This window comes from Alligator mississippiensis, chromosome 3 (assembly GCF_030867095.1).
Source record: "Alligator mississippiensis isolate rAllMis1 chromosome 3, rAllMis1, whole genome shotgun sequence".
Taxonomy (NCBI): Eukaryota; Metazoa; Chordata; order Crocodylia; family Alligatoridae; genus Alligator; species Alligator mississippiensis.
Window position 1 is genome coordinate 3,357,549 of NC_081826.1, and position 23,025 is coordinate 3,380,573.

The 23,025-nt window shown below is 53.7% G+C and overlaps 3 non-coding genes across 3 annotated transcripts; all 3 read left to right on the forward strand.

The window, feature by feature from the left end:
- Window positions 1-4,036: 4,036 nt before the first annotated feature.
- Window positions 4,037-4,132, forward strand: TRNAY-GUA (transfer RNA tyrosine (anticodon GUA)). The gene is made up of 2 exons: window positions 4,037-4,073; window positions 4,097-4,132. It is a non-coding gene; the product is annotated as a tRNA-Tyr (tRNA).
- Window positions 4,133-8,233: 4,101 nt separating this feature from the next.
- On the forward strand, window positions 8,234-8,306 carry TRNAR-ACG (transfer RNA arginine (anticodon ACG)). The gene has a single exon. It is a non-coding gene; the product is annotated as a tRNA-Arg (tRNA).
- A 7,834-nt stretch (window positions 8,307-16,140) lies between these two features.
- Window positions 16,141-16,236, forward strand: TRNAY-GUA (transfer RNA tyrosine (anticodon GUA)). Its single transcript has 2 exons — window positions 16,141-16,177; window positions 16,201-16,236. It is a non-coding gene; the product is annotated as a tRNA-Tyr (tRNA).
- Window positions 16,237-23,025: the final 6,789 nt, after the last annotated feature.

Here is a 23,025-nt window from a genome sequence, read left to right on the forward strand (position 1 = left end):
GGGTGACAGACAGTGTAAAGGTCTTCCTAAAGTCCAGAAAGACTATATCCACTGCTATACCTTCATCTAAGGATTTTGTGACCTGATCATAGAAGGCCACCAGGTTGTTCTGACAGGACTTGCCTTGAATAAACCCATGTTGATTGCCCCTAAGCATGATCTCCCCTGCTGGTCCCTGTGCGGGCCGGTAGCGATCCGCGGCCCTTTTTGTGCACGCGGGCTGCGGCCAGCAGCCCGGGCACGCGGGGTCGGAGAAAACGGGCGGCGAGCTAGAATTAGTCACGGACGCTTAGTGGTTGATTTAAGATTGTTTACTTACACCAAAGATGGTCGTGGTGTAGGCTGGACAGTTTTCCAGGCACAGCTCTGCTTAAATCCTTGTTTGAGGATTACGACAAGCTCAATCTCCTATGGAGTTGTCGAAGCTCCGTGGATCCGTCTCTTTTTGCGCGCAGGAAGGGATACGTCTAGGAATCTATCGGCGATGGGGAGAGGCCAGAGGCTGATCAGTCCCCTGTTGCCTGCTTTAAATGCACTGGGTCCGATAGGATCCGCAGCGCTTAGAGATCTTCACGCAGGGTGAAGTCTCCTCCTCCTGATGTTCGTGGATTCCTCCAACTTGGACAGAAACCACACAAGCTTTTTATATGGCTAGCAAGCCAATCGCTAGCCACCACGTATGCATAATTTCACGTGAACCAATAATGTGGCTCGAATTTCAATACAAATGGCGGGAACTCTTTGCACCGAGCACTTCTTAGATGCAAAAAGAAGTGCACCATGCAAAGAAAGCTACAAATTGGTGGGAATTCTCCTTTGCACCGGGGTTCTCCTCTTCAGCAGAAAACTCCACCGTGCAAAGAAGCTGCAATTTAGCAGGAAAATAATTTAGCAGTGCCGAAGCACACACAAAAACGACAATCACAACTTTGGGTTGTGACAGTCCCTTGCGGACATGGGCCAGGATAATTCTCTCAAAAAGCTGACCCACGATTGAGGTAAGATTAACTGGCCTATAATTCCTTGGGTCCTCCTTCCTCCCATTTTTGAAAATGGGAACCACATTGGCCCTTTTCCAGTCCTCTGGCACCACACCAGAGCACCCCGAGTGCTCATAAAGCCATGCCAGGGTCCCGCAATGACCTCTGCTAATTCCCTCCGCACTCTAGGGTGGAGATTGTCAGGACCTGCTGACTTAAATACATCCAGTCTCTCCAGATGTTCCCTGACTAGGTCCTTACTGACCCTAGGCTTGGGTGCGCCTCCCCTGGAGCCTACAGCGGTCCCGGTGGGGGGCAGGGGGTGACTCGGTCCCTGCTCAGAAAAATGGAGGCAAAGAAATTGTTAAATAGGTTAGCTTTGTTGTCTGGAGTGACGACCAGATTTCCTAGCGTGCCTTGCAGAGGCCCCACGTTACCCGGTACCTTCCTTTTACCCCCTATGTATTTAAAGAAGAACTTCTTTTTGCCCTTGATCCGGGTTGCTAGTCCCAGTTCCAGCTCCGCCTTGGCCTTCCTGACTGCCCCCCTGCAGCTCCGAGCACCCGAGGTGTAGTCCTCCTTGGTGATGGCCCCTCCCTTCCATTGGGTGCACGACTCCTTTCTAGCTAGGAGATCTACCCATATGCTTTTGGTGAGCCATGGAGGCTTTTGCGCCTTCTTGCCCCCTTTGATCTGTGTTGGGATTACCTCCCTTTGGGCGTGAAGGATCATCTCCTTAAGGAACGACCTCCTTTTGGACACCTGATCGCTGTCGCCCAGGTGGTCGAGCACCTGCAGACCTCTCAACAGGTCATCACTCATGGCCAGGACCAAGTCCAGCAAGGCGTCTCCCCTGGTGGGGCTGTGCACCTCCTGGGTTAGATGCAGGTCCTGTATCTCGGCTAGGAACCTACGTGAGTGGTCAGACCTGGCTGCCTGCTCTTCCCAGCAGATGTCTGGAAAGTTCAGGTCACACATGATGACCATGTCCCTTGACTTAACTGCCTCCGTGAGCTGACTTAATAATTCCTGGTCTACCTCTTCCCCTTCTCTGGGTGGTCTGCAGTAGATCACCACTATTAAGTCCCTTTCCCCTTGACTTCCTTGTATTCTAACCCAGAGCACTTCAGTGTGCCCCTCCTCTGACCATGTGCTGCTCGTTGAGGATGTGTATTTCCCTTTGACGTAGCGCGCCACACCCCCAACTTTCCTCCCTGTCCTTACCCTCCTGTGCAGCCTATAGTCCTTGATATTCATCGCCCACTCATATGTTGGGTCCCGCCATGTTTCTGTGAGCCCCACTGTGTCTGGGTCGGTGTCAGCTAGCAGGTCTCTTGCACCTGCCACGTGCCTTTGCTTGCTCAGCTGCACCACACCCCACATGCAGCAAAACAGCCCTCCTAGGAGGCACAGAGGAACAAGCCCTTTTGCCAGTCCCCCTTTTCAGCTGTAGCTGTAGCATGGGCATGCGGGGTCAAACGGCAACTCAAGGAGCTGGAGAATGTGGGCATGATACCACTATATCTCATATGCTTAGCGATCACTCTACCATCTGAGCTAATTCCCCTTCTAGTTTAAGGTCTTTTGGGGCCCTGATCAAACAGAAAGTTGAAGGCCCTCCACACAAGGCGAGGGCAGGTTCCTTCTGCGCATGCCAGAGGGCTGCGGCTGGGCCCACCCGGCTTCCTCGGCACATCTCGGGCAAGCCAGAGGGCAACAAAACTGCTGAAATGAAGGTGGTCCCAGCCCCACCTTGGCCCCTCTGCTCAACTGGTTGTTACATAGCCCGAGCTGCAGTCCCCCAGCACCATTGGATTGGCCAAGACTGGGGCCAGACTTATTGGGGGCCAAACTCCATCTCTCGACCTGCACCCACCCCTCTGCTGGGCACTCTGCTGGCCCGGGCAGGGATGTATGAGATTGTCCTGTCCTGTCCCAGCAGCACTGTCCCCGTCCCAGCACAGCATCTCCATTTCAGTGCTCCATCCTTAGCATGGGCATGCAGGGATAAAAGGACACGTGAGCTGCTAGAGAATGTGGGCATACGATCCCGCTCCCTCTCACATGCGAAGCACGGACTCCACCACCTCAGCTAATTCCCCTACATTCCCATGCAGTTTAAGATTAACTGAGTCCCTGGCAAACACAAAATTGGAGCCCCCACCCCCTGCACTCCTGTGCCTGCTTGGGGGCTGTGGCTGGCCCAACTGGACCTCCTTGGCATGTCCAGGGTGAGCCAGGGGACATGAGCACCACTGAGGGTCATGCAGGCAGTGCTGTGGTCCCCCAGCACTGTGGGACAGGCTGGGAGCAGGGTTGGCTTGGGGGACACACACACGAGGCTTTGGGCAGAGCCAAAGGTGCCCTCCACCTAGCCATGATTTCCATTTCTGTTCCTGGGCCAGCCCCTCCAGCACCTTTGGCTCTGCCCAAAGCCTCATTCCCCTGCTAGCTGACTTTGCTTTATACTCATTAACATTTGCTCCACTTTCTTCTGTTCCACCCATTTCGCCTCCCATCTCAAGCTCCGCCTCTGTTTACTGTTTGCTGCATTAGCATGGAATTGCCTATGCATTTTACTCATTTACATGTCTTTTTGCTATAAGTGCGTGTCCAAGACCTTGACTTCTCTTCGGTCAATGGGCGGACTTAGACCAAAACCTGGAAGCTTCTGGAGGGTTCTTCACCAATCACCATTCACCTTTTTGCATATGTTCATCTCAGATTCTGTTACCAATGATGTGTTGTTTTTCACGTTCCAGTCTGTTTATCTCTCCCAGTTTGGGCCATCTTTTACCTTTTTGGGCACCTTTATCTTATCTCGTTACTTGCTGTAGCTGGCTCACAGCACACAGACTCACACACATTAACTTGCTGCTTTTCCCTCAGAAAATGGTTGACACAGTTAAGATGGTTACTTAGCATAAGCAAATGGCCAGCTTAGCTATCATTCTGCCTTGTGGTCAGCAGCATTGCTAGACCACAGATAAAGCCTTTGTATTTAGCTGCAAATCCAGTGCTCCCTAGTAATTCAAATTATTATCCCTCTAGCATCCCCTTTGATAGCTCAGCTGGTAGAGCGGAGGACTGTAGAGGTACAGCCTAAGCCCATGGGGATCCTTAGGTCGCTGGTTCGATTCCGGCTCAAAGGAGACATGCTTTTACCCCATCCTCATCAATAAATTAAGTGACTCTGGCATTGATGCCTGCACAGTTGGTAAAAAATTGGTTGACGAGGCGCACCCAGAGAGTAGTGGTGAACAAATTGTGCTCAACCTGGTGAGATGTGATCAGTGGGGTCCCCCAGGGCTTGGCCTTCGAGCCCACACTGTTTAACATCTTCATCAGCGACTTGGATGAGGGAGTGGAAAGCAAGTTTCCTCATGACACTAAGAGGTGGGGCGAGGTGGACACACTTGAAGGGAGAGAGAGGCTGCAACTAGATTTAGACAGACTACAGAAGTGGGCAGATGAGAACAGGATGGAGTTCAACGTAGACAAATGCAGGGTGCTGCACCTGGGGAGAAGGAATCCACAGCGCACATACAGGCTGGGGAGCTCCCTTCTTGAAAGCACAGAGGCGGAAAGGGATCTCGGAGTCATTATTGACTCCAAGATGAACATGATCCGCCAATGCCAGACTGCAGCCAGCAAGGCCAGCCATACCTTGTCATGCATCCAAAGGTGCATCTCAAGCCCGTCCAGAGAGGTGATCCTTCCCCTCTATGTGACTTTGGTCAGGCCGCAGTTGGAGTACTGCGTCCAGTTCTGGGCGCCGCACTTCAAAAAGGATGTCGCCAGCCGGGAGAGGGGTCAGAGGAGGGCCACTGGCTTGGTGAGAGGGCAGCAGGACGGGCCCTACAAGGAGAGACTGAAGGACCTGAACCTGTTCAGCCTCAGCAAGAGGAGGCTGAGGGGGGACCTGGTGGCTGCCTACAAGCTCATCAGGGGAGATCAACAGCAAATAGGCAGAGCCCTTTTCTCCCCAGCACCTCCTGGGGTGACGAGGAACAATGGTCATAAACTGATGGAGAATAGGTTTAGGTTACAGATCAGAAGGCAATATTTTACAGTTAGGGTGGCCAAAATCTGGAACCAACTTCCCAGAGAAGTGGTCCTCGCCCCAACCTTGGGCAAATTCAAAAGGAGGTTGGACGATCACCTGCCTGAGGTCTTGTGAACCCAGCATGCATTCCTGCCTGTGGCAGGTGGTCAGGCTAGATGATTTGTTCAGGTCCCTCCTGGCCCTATCTGCCATGAAAGTATGAAGTATCAACTAGACTCGTTTTGTTTTGAGGCTGTTTCGAAGCCCTTTGTTTCATTTTGACTTCACTGTTTGGAGCTCAGACTGAGTCGAAACAGTGTCAAGACAAAACAGCCAGTGGAATTTCACAGAGCCCAAGTGCCTGCTGCATGGATAACGCATCTGACTATGGGCCAGAAGATTGTAGGTCCGACTGCAGCCTGGCTCATGCTGAATGTGTTTTTTTTCCAAGCAAGAGGGTATGAGCACCACTGATATGAAGGTGGTCCCAGCCCCAGCCTTAGTGCCGTGCTTCACTGGCCTTGCAAGCCTCTATGCGCAGTCTCCATCAGGCACAGCTCTTGGGAATCACAAGGCTGATGCCTGAACCCCAGTGGATGGACCTGTGGCCACCAAGCCAGGCTTTGGGCAGGGGCAATGGTGCCCTCCACCTTGGCACAATTTCTCTTTTGGCCCCAATGCCAGCTCCTTCAGTCCGGGCAGACTCCTGGAGTTTAAGCAGCGGGCCCTGTCTTGTGACCAGCCTTGCTGCATTGCCCAAGCAGAACGGGGGCCAAAGAGCCTGCTGGCGAGCTCTACTCCACCCACTTGTGCCCTATGAGCCTCCAGGAGGGAAAGTGGGTACGGGACTCTGGACAAAGCACCAGGAAGTGGGCTCACCCTTCACCAGCTGCTGCGAGCACTTGGTAGTTACAGGCAGTGGTGCAATGGGTTACCTGCCTGATCATGGCACATTATCCACAGCACCACCAGTACAAGACTCCTGAATCAACTACAAGCAGTTGTTAAAGGGTGAACCCACTACGTTGTGCTCTGCCTGGAGGACAGTGCTCCCTCTCCCTCCTGGTGGGCTCATGGGGGCACACACAGTTGGGCATAGAGCTTGCTCCTGTTACCAGTGCTGCTGGGACAGGAAAGGACATTATATTATGGAATTATATTATTTGATATCTTCATCAGTGATTTGGACGAGGGCGTGGAGAGCACCCTCTCCAAGTTCGCTGATGATACCAAGTTATGGGGCAAAGTTAGAACACCGGAGGGCAGGGAGCAGATTCAGGCTGACCTGGACAGGTTAGATCAATGGGCAGAGAGAAATAGGATGCAATTTAATAAAGAGAAATGTAAGGTACTCCACCTGGGAAGGAGGAACCCCAGCACACCTATAGGTTGGGGACTGTCCTTCTCAGCAGCTCGGAGGCAGAGAGGGATCTTGGAGTCATAATTGACTCCAAGATGAACATGAGCCGGGAGTGTAACGAGGCCGTCAACAAGGCCAATCACAACTTGTCGTGCATTAGCAGGTGCATGACTAATAGATCAAAGGAGGTGATGCTCCCCCTCTACGTGGCACTGGTCAGGCCGCGGTTGGAGTACTGTATCCAGTTTTGGGTGCCGGACTTCAAGAGGGACACAGGAATCTCGAGAAGGTCCAGAGGAGGCCACTCGCATGATTAGTGGCATTCATGATAGACCCTACGGGGGGAGGTTGAGAGAGCTGAATCTCTTCAGCCTTCACAAGAGACAGCTGAGGGGAGACCTTGGGGCCACCTATAAATTTATTAGGGGAGGCCAATGGGGAATAGGGGACGTGCTGTTACTAAGGCGCCCCAGGGAGTGACTAGGAATAATGGGTGTAAACTAGTTGAGAGTGGATTTAGGTTAGATATTAGGAAGACATTTTTCACAGTAAGGGTGGCCAGGATCTGGAATGGGCTTCCAAGAGAGGTGGTGCTATCACCTACCTTGGAGGTCTTCAAGAGGAGGCTAGATAGTCACCTGGCTGGGGCCATCTGACCTCGGTCCTCTTTCCTGCCAGGGGCAGGGGTTGGGACACGATGACCCAGTTGGGGAAACGTATATTGCCAAACCAGAATGGGGGCCCAGCCGCAGGTCCCTGGCATTTGCAGAGGTTACCTGCCCTCGCCTGGCAGAGGGCCTCCAATTTTCTGTTTTCCCAGGGCCCCAATAAACCTTAGTGCAGCAGGGGAGTTCACTCAGATGGTTGAGCGCTTGCTTAGCATGCAAGATTCCTGCATTCACCAGCAGCTTGGGTTTCCTTTTGTCCCAGAGTAACTACAGCTGAAATGAGGGCTGGCCAAGGGGCATGTTCCTCTTGTGCCTGCTGCTTGCTCTTGTTTGGGGCTCAGCCTGGAGCCTCTGGGAGCACAGCCCTGGTTCTCACCTGGCTCCTTCAAAACTTTTGAAACGTTTTGACTAGCCTCGTTTTGTTTTGAGGCTGTTTTGAAGCCCTTGGTTTCATTTTGATTTAACTATTTTGAGCCCAAAATGAGTCGAAACAGTGTCAAGACAAAACAGCTGGTGAAACTTTGCACAGCCGTAGTGCCTGCTGCATGCCCTGGCTTGCTGAGCCACACAACACCCCTCATACACCAAAACAGCCCTCCTGGGAGGCGCAGAGGAACATGCCCAGCACTCATTATACCTACACTGCTGGCATGCTGGGACAGAAGGCAACCCAAGCTGCGGGAGAATGGAGGCATCAATCCTGCTGCCTCTCACACGTTAGGGAAGTGCTCTACCGTCTGAACTAAACCCCCGGTAGCTACAAGGTTTAATGGAGCCCTGAGTGAACAGAAAATTGGAGGCCCCCCACCAAGTGAGGGCAGGTTCCCTCTGCACATGCCAGGGGGCTGAAGCCAGGGTCAGCCTGGTGGGGGTGGGGAACACATGAGGCTTTGGACAAAGCCGAAGGTGCCCTCCACCTAGGCATAATTTCTGTTTCTGCCCCACACCTGGGCCTTCTGACTGGCAGCCTCCCAGCGCTGGAGCAGTGGGTCCCGTCTCATGCCCAGCCTTGCTGCATTGCACAAGCACAACGGGGGCCAAAGTGCCTGCTGGCAAGCTCTACACCCACCCACCTGCATCCCCATGAGGCGCCAGGAGGGAAAGGGGGCATTGGGCTCTGGACAGAGCACCTGGAAGCAGTCTAGCCCTTCACCACCAGCTACAAAATGATAGCATTCATGGGCCAGTGGCGCAATGGATAACGCGTCTGACTACGAATCAGAAGATTGTAGGTTCAACTCCTACGTGGCTCGTACTGAGCATTTTCTTTCTGAGCCGCAGACTATCAGCACCGTCGATATGAAGGTGGCCCCAACCTGAGCTTTGGTGGCATGCTGCACTTGCCATGCAAGCCTCTATGTGCAGGATCCTTTAAACACAGCTCTTGGAAACACAATCTGAAGCACGGTCCCTGGCGGATGGGCCTGTGGCCACCAAACCAGGCTTTGGGCAGGGGCAATGGTGTCCTCCTCCTCCTCGGCACAATTTCTGTTTTGGCCCGCATGCCAGCTCCTTCAGACTGGGCAGCCTCCTGGAGCTTAAGCATCAGGCTCTGTCTCATGCCCCACCTTGCTGCATTGCCAAAGCAGAACGGGGGCCAAAGAGTCTGCTGGTGAGCTCTGCGCCCACCCACCTGCATCCCCGTGACCGTCAGGAGGGAAAGGGGGCATGGGGCTCTGGACAGAGCACCAGGAAGCAGGCTTACCCTTCACTTGCAGCTGGGCACTCAGTAATTATGGCCTGGGTGTGCAATGGGTAATGTGTCTGAGTACAGATCACAAGACTGTAGGTTTGACTCCTGCCTGGCTCATGTTCCCTATATTTTTCCTGACCCAAAAGCTCTCTTGTGTCTTGCTACAGGCTGGGGCCAGGGCTGACTTGCTGGGGGGGCATGTGAGGCTTTGGACAGAGCCAAAAGTGCCCTTGACCAAGGCATGACGTTGCACCCACAACTGCGTCACTGCTGGGCACTATTCTGGCCCAGATGTGGTGGCATGGGGTTATTCTGTCCTGTCCCAGCAGCACTGGTGCCAGCAGCAAGCTCTATGCCCATCTGCCTACACCCTGCTGAGCCCACCAGGAGGGAGAGGGAGTGCTGGGCTCCAGGTGGCACATCAGGATGTGGGTTCACCCTTTAACAGCAGCTAGCACCTACTGCATCAGCCATGGGGTAGTGGTGTAATGGATAATGCTCCTGACTACAGAGCAGGTGATTGTAGGTTTGACTCCCTACTGGCTTGTTGCACGTTTGTTCTGAGTCAAGAGTTTGCTGTTGCTTTTTTTGCCTGGCCGCACCACAGCCCTCATGCACAAAAACAGCTCTCCTGCGAGGTATGGAGGAATATGTCTCTCCATTTCAGCACTGCATCCTTAGCATGGGAATGCCAGGATAAAAGGCAAAATGAGCTACTAGATAATGCCGGCATCAATCTCACTACATCTCACATGAAAAGCATGCATTCTACCATTTGAGCTAATTCCCCATCTTTCACTGGTGAGTCAAGATTAATTGGGTCCTTGGGCAAACAGAAAATTGGATCCTCCCCCCCCACCAGGCAAAGGCAGGTTCCCTCTGTGCCTGCCAGGGGGCTCCAGCTGGGCCTATCTGGCCTCTTTGGCATGTCCAGGGTGAGCCAGAGCATGTGTGTGCTACTGAGGGTCATGCAGCCCACACTGTGGTCCCCCAACACTGCAGGACAGGCTGGAGCCAGGGCTGGCTTGGGGAGGGAGGTGGGCAGAGCCAAATGTGCATGATTTCTGTTTATTCCCCCATGCCAGCCCCTCCAGACTGGGCAACACTCCAACATGGCTTCACATTAATTGGGCAAACAGAAAATTGGAGGCCCTGCCTCAGGCAAGGGCAGGTTTCCTCTGTGTCTGGCAGGGGGCTGTGGCTGGGCCAACCCAGCCTCCTCAGCATGTCTGGGGTGAGCTACGGGTGCAAGCACCAATGAGGTGAAGGTGACCTCAACCCCAGTCTGGACCCTCCACCCAGCCGCTGCCATGCAGCCAGAGCTGTGGTCCCCCAGCACCATGGGACAGGCTGGGGCTGGGGCTGGGGCTGGGACCGGCTTTGGTGGGGGATGGGCATGAGCTCCACCCCCTGCTCCCCACCCACTCCTCTGCAAGCCCAGGTTTCATAGATTTCATCGACATTAGGGCTGGAAGGAACCTCAAAGATCATCAAGTCCAGCCCCCTGCCCCAGGGGAAGGAAGTGAGCTAGGGTCAAAGGATCCTAGCAAGATAAGCATCCAAACGTTTCTTGAATGAGTCCAGAGTAGGTGCCTGCACCACTTTGGGAGGGAGTCTATTCCAGGTCTTGGGGGCTCGGACAGTAAAGAATAATTTTTCTTATGTCCAGTCTAAAGCGGTCTTGGAGGAGTTTGTGACGGTTGGTCCTTGTCATCCCTTGGGGCGCTCTGGTGAACAGACGTTCCCCCAGATCCTGATATACACCCCTTACATACTTACAGGCTGCCACCAGGTCACCCCTGAGCCTGCGCTTTTCTAGGCTGAAGAGTCCCATGGCTCTCAGCTTCTCTTCATAAGGCCTATTCTCCTGCCCTCTGATCATACGTGTGGCTCTCCTCTGGACTCTCTCAAGCTTCTCGACATCCTTCTTAAATTGTGGAGCCCAGAATTGGATGCAGTACTCCAGCTGTGGCTTCACCAAGGCCGAGTACAATGGAAAGATGACATCCTGAGTGGGGAGGGATGGGTTGTCCTTGCCTGTCTTGATGGTGCTGGGGTGGTGGCTGCCCACAGATGGCAGGGAGTGGAAGAGGAAGTGGGAGTGGGAGCGGGGCCAAGCAAGGGGCCATCTGGCAGCAGACACCCTAGGAAGCCACCACTCCCTGCAGGGAGCCCCATGCCCACACCTATCCCTTGGCCCTGACCCGGCTGGAAGTGAGGAGGCATGTGCCGTTTTCTCCAGATGCCGATGGCCATGGTGCCTGCCTGGGCCATGCTGCCCCATGCGCTCCAGGGGGCCACTGATTGTCAAGGTCCCCTGGGACCAGGCCCCACAGTCCCATGCACTCATCCACCCCTGCCTGCATGCTCACCAGGCCTGCTGCCCCCCTCCCATTGCTGCAGGCCAGCACAGCTCTTCCTTAGCCCCCGCCAGCCACAGCTCCCTTCACGCCCACACCCTGCCCCAAGTGACATAGTCTCTTATGCCCCCCATGCACAACAGCCAAAGAAGAGGGACTCCCAGACATCCAGAACAAGACAACTGCCAGCTGTGGACCTCCCAGCAGCAAGCTCCAGAAATCTGTGGCTTCCCTCCAGGATACCCCCATCGTGGGGCTCCCTAAGACACATCCCACCCTGCCGCATCCATCACCACTGTCCCCCAGGCATAGGAGGAAGCCTTTTCTGTTCTGGGCCCCCACCAAAAGATCAAGCCCTCAGAAGGCAGGAATGGGGCAAGGAGGCCAGAAACCCATGCAAGAAGGGCCCCACCAACGTGCCTACTTCTGCCACTTACTGAAGGGTGCTGAGGATTCCCAGCCTGAGAGCCCATAGGCCCTGATCCACAGCTCGGCTCTAGAAGTGTTGCTAGATGAGCCCTCCCTTCCCTTCAACAGTACTGAGCTGAGGGGAGGGGTGTGGCCAGGCTCCAGCAGGATGCTCTGATTAGGAATGGTTCCTACCCGCCCCAGCAACTTGCTGGCCAGCTGAGATTTACATATGATTTGATTATGCAGGAGGGCAAATTTATCACCCCATCAGCAAAACAGAAGGATGCCTCATTAGTTCAATAATCGCCTACTGGAATTCACCATCCAGCGCAGGGTGACAAAGGGCTGCAGCAAGACAGGAGCCTTGGCCTTCAGGAGGGCAGATTTCATTAAGCTGAGGAGACTAGTTGGGGAGGCACTGAGGTCCCAGAGGGGTGGGGAGTTGGGAGTCCAAGAAGAGTGGTCGTTCCTGAAGGAGATGATCCTCCAAGCCCAAAGGGAGGCCATCCCAACATGGATCAGAGCAGGCAAGAGTGCTCAAAAGCCCCCATGGCTCACCAAAAGCATCCAGGAATGTCTCAAAGCTAAAAAGGAGGTGTACAACCACTTGAAGGGAGGGGCCACCACCACAGAGGACTATACCTCGGTTGCTTGGGATTTCACAGTTTTATAGTTGATCAGGTCGGAAGGGACCTGAACAGATCATCAAGTCTGACCCCCTGCCATGGAAGGAAAGAGTACTGGGGTCAAACAAACACGGCAAGGTGTTAATCTAGCCTCCTCTTAAAGACCCCCAGGGTAGGAGCCAGCACCACTTCGCTTGGAAGTTGACTCCAGATCCTAGCCACCCTGACAGTGAAGTAGCGCCTTCTGATGTCTAGCCTGAAACTACCGTCCGCCAGCTTGTGACCGGTACTTCTAGTCACTCCTGGGAGTGCTCGGGGGAACAGAGACTCCCCCAATGCCTGCTGGTCCCCTCTGACTAGTTTGTAAGTGGCCACCTTTTCTCCACTCAGCCTTCTCTTGTGGAGGCTAAACAGGATCAGGTCGCGCACCCTCTCCTCGTAGGGCCTGATCTGCTGCCCCCTGACCATGCGGGTGGCCTCCTCTGGACCCTCTCCATGCTGTCCACATCCCTCCTGAAGTGCAGTGCCCAGAGCTGGACGTAGTACTCCAGCTGGGGCCTGACCAATGTCGCATAGAGGGGGAGGATCACCTCCTTGGCCGTGCTCGAGATGCATCTGTGGATGCACGACAAGGTGCGGTTGGCCTTCCTGACTGCACCCCCACACTGTCGGCCCATGTTCATTGTGACATCAGTAATGACTCCAAGATCCTTTTCTGCCTCTGCACTGACGAGAAGGGAGTTCCCCAGCCTGTAGGTCTGCTGCTGGCTCTTCCTCCCCAGGTGCAGCACCTTGCACTTGTCAGTGTTGAAACCCATCCTGTTCTCACCCACCCACCCCTGTAACCTGTCTAGGTCTGATTGCAGCCTGTCCCTCCATTCCAGTGTTCCCACTTCTCCCCCCATCTTAGTGTCATCTACGAATTTGAACAAGGTGCTTTTTACCCCCTCGTCCAAGTTACTGATGAAGATGTTAAACAGTGCAAGCCCGAGGACCGAGCCCTGGGGGACCCCACTGCCCACATCCCTCCAGGTAAAAAAAGACCCATCCACTACCGCTCTCTGGGTGTGACCCTCCAGCCAGTTAGTGACCCATCTGACTGTGTACAATGGACACTGTATTAGGCATTGACACCACAGACGCCTAATATTTAATGAGAATGGGGTGAGAGACAGTGTCGAAGGCCTTCCTAAAGTTCAGGAAGACTACATCCACTGCGACACCTGCGTCCAAGGCTTTTGTGACCTGGTCATAGAAGGCCACCAGGTTGGTCTGACAGGACCTGCCTCTACTGAACCTGTGTTGGTTGCCCCTAAGCATACACTCCCCTGCTTGCCCCTTGCAGATGTGCACCCGGATAATTTTCTCAAAGAGCTTTCCCAGGACCGAGGTAAGACTAACAGGCCTATTGTTTCCTGGGCCCTCCTTCCTCCCTTTTTTGAAAATGGGGACCACATTGGCCCTTTTCCAGTCCTCTGGCTCCTCACCAGAGCACCACGTGTGCTCATAAAGCTGTGCCAGGGGTCCCGCAATGACTTCTGCTAATTCCCTCAGCACTCTGGGGTGGAGGTCGTCAGGACCAGCTGACTTGAACACATCCAGTCCCTCCAGAAGTTCCCTGACTAGGTCCTCACTGACCCTGGGCCTGGCTATGCCTCCCCTGGGTCCATCGGGGATCCCAGTGGGGGGAATGACCTGGTTCCTGCTCAGAAAAATGGAGGCGAAGAAATTGTTAAATAGGTTAGCTTTGTCATCCGGTGAGACCACCATTTTCCAAGCATGTCCTGCACACCCCCCACATCACCCAGAACCTTCTTTTTACCAGCACGCAGGGAAGAGCGTCACACGCTTGTAGTGCCACCAACTGCAGACTGGATGAGAGCAAAAACTTCCTTCTGAACTAGAATCAAACCAGCAGCCAAAGGATTTTTACACAAAGCAAGTCTATAAGCCTCCTCTCTCCCAGCTGAGCTACCAAAGCAAGATATACTTACAAGCCTTATCTTGGATGAGCGCAGGTTGGTTGATCCCCTCTGAAGAGCTTGAAAATAAGTTTGATGGGGGATGGGGAACCGGTGGTCGATGAGAACTCAGGGTTGGAAAGCCACAAGCAAGGCACCGGACCTAACCAGGTAAGCACTAAGGGGAACACAAACCAGAGAAGCAAAGGGGCACCAAGAGCACCCATTGGGGGGCTATAGTGTCTTTACCCAAATGCCATGAGTATGGGCCATAAGCAGGAGGAGCTCACACTCTTACTTGGTAGCACACAGTATGACCTAGTTGGCTTAACTGAAACATGGTGGGATTCTTTGCATGACTGGACAGTAGGAATCGAGGGGTACAGATTGTGTAGGCGTGACAGAATGGGAAAAAGGTGGGGTGTAGCTCTCTATGTTAAAGAGCAGTACACATCTTCCATCAAGGTGGGGGTAGAGGAGGGGAATACTGAGGCACTGTGGGTCAGGATCCAAGGGGGAGGCAGGGGAAAAGGACATGGTAGTGGGGACTTATTACAGACCTCCTCACCAGGATGATGAGCTAGACAAGATATTCTCCAGGCAGCTCTCAGATGCCATACAAGTAAGGGAGACAGTGGTCATGGGGGATCTAAATTACCTGGGCATCTGCTGGGAGGAACAGGTGGCCAAAACAAGCCACTCATGGAGGCTTTTACACTGTGTGCTCCACCTCCACCTAACCCAGAGGGTGTCCAGTCCCACCAAGGGTAGCGCCTCGCTAGACCTGGTCTTAGCAACAGGAGATGATCTTTGGAGAACCTGTGAGTACACAGTAACCTGGGAGATAGTGACCATCACTTGGTAGAGTTCACAATCCAGAAAAAGGTGAGAAAAATATCCAGTGAGGCTAAAGTGTTAGACTTCAGAAGGGCTAACTTTAGTAACCTTGGAAGGCTACTTAGTACAGTGGCTGAACTCAAGAGCATCGAGCAAATGCAGGTATAGGAGGGTTGGAGGTTTCTCAAGGGAGTGATCCTTGGGGCACAAAAGGATTCATAGATTGTAGAGTCAGAAGGGATCCCAATGGATCATCATATCCAACCCCCTGACCCGGCAGAAAGAGGACCGAGGTCAGATGACCCCAGCCAGGTGACTATCAAGGCTCCTCTTGAAGACCTCCAAGTTAGGTGATAGTACTACATCTCTTGGAAGCCCATTCCGGACTCTGACCCTTACTGTAAAATGTTTCTTCCTAATGTCTAACCTAAATCTACTCCCCACTAGTTTGCACCCATTATTCCTAGTTACTCCCTGGGGCGCTCTGGTAAACAGCGCATCACCAATTCCCTGTTGTCCTCCTTTGATAAACAAGGGCTCTACCTTCAGAGATAAATCTGCTGCTTTCATAAGGATTTTTGGGCTCCTGGACAAACAGAACATTGGAAGCCCCACACTTCTGATCCATAATCAGACACGGTATCCATTGCACCACCAAGCTGTATTGATCAAATGCTCCCAGCTGCTGAGGAAGGGTGAGCCCACTTCCTGGTGCTCTGTCCAGAGTCCCGTGTATCTTTTCCTTTGTGGTGACTCAGGGGATGTAGACGGGTGGGCATAGAGCTCACCAGCAGGCTCTTTGGCCCCTGTTCTGCTTGGATAATACAGCAAGGCTGGGCACGAGATGGGGACAGCTGCTTAAGCTCCAGGAGAGCTGGGCAAAGCAACTCAGCTTAGCTGGGGATCGTCGGGCTTGGCTGAATTGCCTTCCCCTGCCTGACCATAGCACTGGGGCGGGAAACTGAGTGATGGGGCTCAGTTCTCTACTCCAGCCCAATTGCAGCCCTGGGGTGGGGAATTGAGCTGGGGCTCAGCCCCCTTCCCTTGTGCTATGATCGGCTTCTCACTGCCCAAATGGCTGGCTTAGTTATCATTGTGCTTTGTGGTCAGCAGCTTTGCTAGGCCACAGGTAAAGCCTTTGTAGTCAGCTGCAAATCCAGTGCTCCCTAGTCATCCAAACTATTGTGCCCCTACCAGTCCCTTCGATAGCTCAGCTGGTAGAGCGGAGGACTGTAGAGGTACAGCTTAGGCACGTGGGCATCCTTAGGTCGCTGGTTCGATTCTGGCTCGAAGGAGACTTGTTTTTACCCCATCCTCATCAATAAATTAAGTGACTGTTGGATGCGTAGAATTTGGCTGACAGGCCGCACTCAACCTGGCAATTTGTGAGCAGTGGGGTACCCCAGGGCTTATCCCTCGGCCTGGCACCGTTTAAGCTCTTCATCAGTGACTTGGACAAGGGGGTGGAAAGCTTGCTGTCCAAGTTTGCTAATGAGAATAGGTTTAGGTTGGAGATTAGAAGGCAATATATTACAGTTAGGGGGGCCAAAATGTGGAACCAGCTTCCCAGGGAAGTGGTCCTCGCCCCTACCTTAGACAACTTCAAGACGAGGTTGGATGATCACCTGTCTGGGGTCTTGTGAACCCAGCATGCATTCCTGCCTGTGGCAGGGAGTCAGGCTAGATGATCTGTTCAGGTCCCTCCTGACCCTATCTGCTATGAAACTATGATACTATGAAGTTTCAACTAGACTCATTTTGTTTTGAGGCTGTTTCGAAGACCTTCATCTCATTTTGATTTTGCAGTTTGGAGCTCAAACTGAGTTGAAACTGTGTCAAGATAAAACAGCCAGTGACATTTCACAGAGCCCAAGTGCCTGCTGCATGGATAACGCATCTGACGATGGATCAGAAGATTGTAGGTCCGACTCCTGCCTGGCTCATGCTGAATGTTTTTCTTTTTCCCAAGCCAGAGGGCATGAGCACCACTGATATGAAGGTGGCCCCAGCCCCAGTCTTAGTGCCAGGCTTCACTGGCCTTGCAAGCCTCTATGCGCAGGCTCCATCAGGCACAGCTCTTGGGAACCACAAGGCTGATGCACGAGCCCGGTGGATGGACCTGTGGCCACCAAGCCAGGCTTTGGGCAGAGGCAATGGTGCCCTCCACTTTGGCACAATTTCTCTTTTGTCCCTGATGCCAGCTCCTTCAGACCGTGCAGACTCCTGGAGCTTAAGCAGCGGGCCCCGTCTTGTGCCCAGCCTTGCTGCATTTCCCAAGCATAACGGGGGCAAAGAGCCTGCTGGCTAGCTCTACGCCCACCTGCCTGTGCCCTGTGAGCCTCCAGGAGGGAAAGTGGGTACGGGACTCTTGGCAAACACCAGGAAGTGGGCTCACCCTTCACCTGCTGTTGCGAGCGCTTGGTAATTACAGGCCGGTGGTGCAATGGATTACCTGCCTGATCATGGATCAGAAGTTTGTAGGTTTGACTTTAACCTGGCTGGTAATGATTTGGCCCAGGGGTTTTGAATGGGTAAAAGATGATTGGAGGGCTTGGGATTCCCTCTCCTCACCAATCAGGACCCAGAGACTCACCCTCCATATCCCCTGATTGGCTCCTCAGGTCACCTGGAGGGGGATAAGAGGGGCAGCGCAGCCGACTCGGAGGAGACCTGTGAGGGACCACGAGGAAGGAGCTTCAAAGAGCTGCCGGGATCTGGGCCAGTGGGACGGGAGCAGTTGCCCCAGAAGAGCCCGAAGGAGTGGGACCTGCAGACAGCAGTTGGACCCTCAGCACCGCGGCTGCGGGCAGCAGGAGAGGCTCCCCCTGCCCAGAAGAACTGGGCAACCTCTCCTGCCGGCCGCACGCCACGGTGCTGAGGGCCCCACTGCTGCCTGCAGGTCCCACTCCTTCGGGCTCTTCTGGGACAACTGCTTCCGCCTGCTGGCCCAGCTCTTTGAAGCTCCTTCCTTGTGGTCCCTCACAGGTCTGCTCCGAGTCAGCTGCACTGCCCCTTTTATCTCCCTCCATGTGACCTGTGCAGCCAATCAGGGGACATGGAGGGTGAGTCTCTGGGACCTGATTGGTGAGGAGGATTTCAAGATTGTATACTTGCAAAAATGGTTCACTCTTTAACATCAGCTTGAAGTTGCTTTCAGAGGCATGTGCTGGTGGCTCCATGGAACATGCACCTGCTTATGTATTTGAAGGTTGTAAGTTTGACTTCTACCTGGCTCTGTGCAGCTTGTTTTGGATCCAAGAGCTCCCTTGCTCCTACCTCTTGCTGCTTCTTCTGCCTGGCTGCAGCACACCCTCATGCAGCAAAGAAGTTCTCCTGTGCAGCAGACAGGAAGGTGCCTCTCCATTTCAGTGCTGCATTTATAGTGTGGGTATGCCGGGATAAAAGGCAACATGGGCTGGCGGAGAATGCAGGCATGGATCGTGCTGCCTCTCATGTGCAAACCAAGGACTCTACACCTGACCTAATTGCCCTGGTGCATTGTGGCTTGTTGGGGCCTTGTAACCTTAACTTGAGATAGAGACAGAGGATAAGAACAAGGAAACACTGGAAAAGAACTTGTTCTTACCCTGCATCGAAATCCAAGAACGCAAATCCTAGCCAGCTCAAGAGGTGAGAAGGCAGTTTCTGCCTCTGAGCCTTGTGCCAGTGCCTCCCGCAATTTCTCCTATCATCCTGCTGTACTTACCCTCCTGGTGCTTCCAGTCACCCCAGGAAGACTGGAGACACCTTTTGCTCTCAAGAAAGGTCTTAAGTTTAATTTCTCTTCTCACTATTTACAACCTCTCCTATTGGATTCTCACAGAACATGAACCACACGTGTAACTTCCCACCTCCTGCCCCAAAGGTGAATGTGTATTAGACTAAAAGTCTTTCCTGATGTAATTATGACCAGGGGAGTGTGCATCTAGACATGCACATTTAGTGCATAGTGACCTAAATTACTGCACACCAAGCAAAAATTACTGTTGAGTACAGGCACACGTCTACATGTGCACACCCATGCTATGCAGTAAATATCATGATTTATGCCCAATTATTTAGTGCATATTAACACGCATGTAAACACCATACAGCACAGTAACACTGTGTTAGTGGCCTTACTTGGGACTAAGGTTATCCTTAGTCTCTGGGGGCGTGAGCACCACTGATATGAAGGTGGCACCAGCCCCAGGCTGGGTGGCATGCTGCATTGGCCTTGCAAGCCTTTATGCACATGCTCCTTCATGCACAGCTCTTGGGAACAAAAAGGCTGATGCGCTGGCCCTGGCGCATGGGCCTATGGCCACCAAGCCAGGCTTTGGGCAGAGGCAATGGTGCCCTCCGCCTAGGCACAATTTTGTTTCAGCCCTGACGCCAGCTCCTTTGGACCAGGAAGACTCATGCAGGTTAAGAAGTGGGCCCTGTTTTATGCCTGGCCATGCTGCATTGCCCAAGCAGAATGGGGGCCAAAATGCCTGCTGGAGAGCTCTACACTCACTTGCCTGCGTCCCCGTGAGCTGCCAGGAGGGGAACAGAGCACCAGGATACAGGCTTACCCTTTACCCCTAGCTAGGAACACTTGGTGATTGCAAGCTGGTGGTGCAGTAGATAACATGCTTGATTACAGGTTAGAAGTTAGTAGGTTTGACTCCTACCTGGCTTGTGTTTTTTTTCTTCTGAGCCAAGAGCTCTCTTGTGCCTGCTGCTTGCCCTTGCTTGCTCAGCTGCACCACACCCCACATGCAGCAAAACAGCCCTCCGAGGAGGCACAAAGGAACAAGCCCTTTTGCCAGTCCCCATTTCAGCTGCAGATACAGCATGGGCATGCTGGGACAAACGGCAACTCAAAGGGCTAGAGAATGTGATCATTGATCCCGCTATTCTCATGTGCTTAGCGATCACTCTGCCATCTGAGCTAACTCCCCTGCTAGTTTTTGGCCTTCTGGGGCCCTGAGCAAACAGAAGAGTGGATGCCCCCCCACACCAGGCGAGGGCAGGTTCCCTCTGCGAATGCCAGAGGGCTGCAGCTGGGCCCACCTGGCCTCCTCGGCACACCTCGGGCAAGCCAGAGGGGAACAACAATGCTGAAATGAAGGTGGTCCCAGCCCCAGCTTGGCCCCTCTGCTCAACCGGTTGTTACAGAGCCTGAGCTGCGGTACCCCAGCACCGTTGGATTGGCCAAGACCGGGGCCAGACTTATCAGGGGGCAAACTCCACCGCTTGACCTGCACCCACCCCTGTGCTGGGCACTCTGCTGGCCTGGGCAGGGAGGTATGGGATTGTCCTGTCCTGTCCCAGCAGCACTGTCCCCGTCCCAGCACAGCACCTCCATTTCACTGCTCCATCCTTAGCATGGGCATGCCGGGATAAAAGGACACGTGAGTTGTTAGAGAAAGTGGGTGTACGATCCCGCTCCCTCTCACATGCAAAACAAGCACTCCACCACCTGAGCTAATTCCCCTACATGCCCATTCAGTTTAAGATTAACTGAGTCCCTGGAAAACACAACATTGTAGCCCGCACCCCCTGCACCCCCAGGCAAGGGCAGCTTCCCTCTGTGCCTGCTTGGGGTCTGTGGCTGGGCCGACTGGATCTCCTTGGCATGTCCAGGGTGAGCCAGGGGGCATGAGCACCACTGAGGGTCATGCAGGCAGTGCTGTGGTCCCCAAGCACTGTGGGACAGGCTGGGAGCAGGGTTGGCTTGGAGGACACACACACACACAAGGCTTTGGGCAGAGCCAAAGGTGCCCTCCACCTAGCCATGATTTCTGTTTCTGTCCCTGGGCCAGCCCCTTCGGCACCTTTGTCTCTGACCAAGGCCTCGTGCCCCTGCCAGCCGACCCGGGCCCCAGCCTGTCCAACAGTGCAGGGGGACTACAGTGCTGGCTGCATGACCCTCAGTGATGCTCATGCTCCCAGGCTCACCAAAAATGTGCCAAGGAAGCCGGGTCGGCTCAGTAGCAGCCCCCTCCCTGGCAGGCACAGAGGGAACATGCCCTGGCCTTGTGGAGGGTTGGAGGGGGCTCAATTTTCTGTTTGCCCAAGGACTCAATTAATCTTAAAGCACTTGCAGGTGTTGGGGAATTAGCTCAGATGGTAGAGCGCTTGCTTCGCATGTGAGAGGTAGTGGGATCGATGCCCACATTCTCCAGCAATCCCTCTTGTACTTTTTCCTGGCATACCAGTGTAAAAGCTACACTGCTGATACAAGGGGCATGTTCCTTGCCGGACGGCTCGGGTTGTGGTGCGGCTCAGCAAGCAAGGGCAACCGGGAGGCACAAGAGAGCTCTTGGCTCAGAAAAAGAGCAGGGGAACTCGAGCCAATCAGGATTCAAGCCTACAACCTTCTGATCTATAGTCCGGCATGTTATCAATTGTGCCTCTACCCCACAATACCTACAGGCACCCAGGGGCTGGGGAAGGGTGAACCTGTTTCCTGGTGCTCTGTGCAGAACCCAGTGCCCCCTTACCTTCCTGGTGGCTCACAGGGCGCAGGCGGGTAGGCGTAGAGCTTGCCAGCAGGCACTTTAGCTCCCATTGTGCTCGTGTGGGCAATGCAGCAAGGCTGGGCACAAGGTGGGTCCCTTTCTGGTGGAACCATCCTGGATTCCTGCCAGAGCACTCATCCCTGCATAGCTACCATGTCCCGCCACTGACTTCAGACTAGCACAGCTAACTACCTCTCCCTTCACCAAGTTTCATAGTTTCTAGGGTCAGAAGGGCCTGAGCTTATGATCAAGTCCAACCCTTTGAGTGCTGGATCATAATACCCCAGCCAGATATGTATCCAATCACCTATCAAAGACCCCCAATGTATGGGAGAGCACCACCTCCCTTGGAAGCCCATTTCACAGCCTGGCAGCCCTAACCGTACAGTAATTCCTCCTGATACCAACCCTGAACCTACTTTCAATCAATTTGTGGCCGTTATTCCTTGATATCCCAGGTGTTGCCCGGGGAAACAGAGCAACACCTATTTGCAACACAACATCTTCATCAGCGACTTGGACGAGGGGGTGAAAAGCACCTTGTTCTAATTTGCAGACAGCACTAAGATGTGGGGGGAAGTGGGCACGCTGGAGGAGAGGGACAGGCTGCAATCAGACCTAGGCAGGTTACAGCGGTGGGTGGATTAAACAGGATGGGTTCAACACTGACAAGTGCAAGGTGCTGCACCTGGGGAGGAAGAGCCAGCAGCAGACCTACAGGCTGGGAACTCCCTTCAGATCTGCGCAGAGGCAGAAAAGGATCTTGGAGTCATTATTGATGCCACAATGAACATGGGCCAACAGTGTGGGGACACAGTCAAGAAGGCCAACTGCACCTTGTCATGCATCCACAGATGCATCTCGAGCAGGTCTAAGGAGATGATCCTCCCCCTCTATGCGACACTGGTCAGGCCGCAGGTGGAGTACTGCGTCTAGTTCTGGGTGCCACACTTCAGGAGGGACGTGGACAACATGGAGAGGGTCCAGAGGAGGCCACTTGCATGGTCAGGGGGCAGCAGGACAGGCCCTACGAGGAGAGGCCATGAGACCTGAACCTGTTCAGCCTCAGCAAGAGAAGGCTGACAGGTGCCAGATGGCTGCTTACACACTAGTCATGGGGGACCAGCAGGCAATGAGGGAGTCCCTGTTCCCCCGAGCACTCCCAGGAGTGACTAGAAATACCGGTCACAAGCTAGTGGAGGGTAGATTCAGACTAGATATCAGGAGGCGCTGCTTCACTGTCAGGGCGGCTAGGATCTGGAACCAACTTCCAAGAGAAGTGGTGCTGGCTCCTACCCTGGGGGTCTTTAAGAGGAGGCTGGACATTTACCTGGCAGGGGGCATTTGAGGCCGGTTTTCTCTCCTGTCTGTGGCAGGGGGGCAGACTTGATTATGTTCTCAGGTCCTTTCTGACCTGACTAACTATGAAACTATAAAAAGAACGAGGAAACACAAGAAAATTCTTGTTCTTACCCTGCATCGAAATCCAAGAACGCAAATCCTAGCCTGCTCAAGAGGTGAGAAGGCAGTTTCTGCCTCTGAGCTTTGTGCCAGTGCCTCCCGCAATTTCTCCCATCATCCTGCTTTACTCACCTA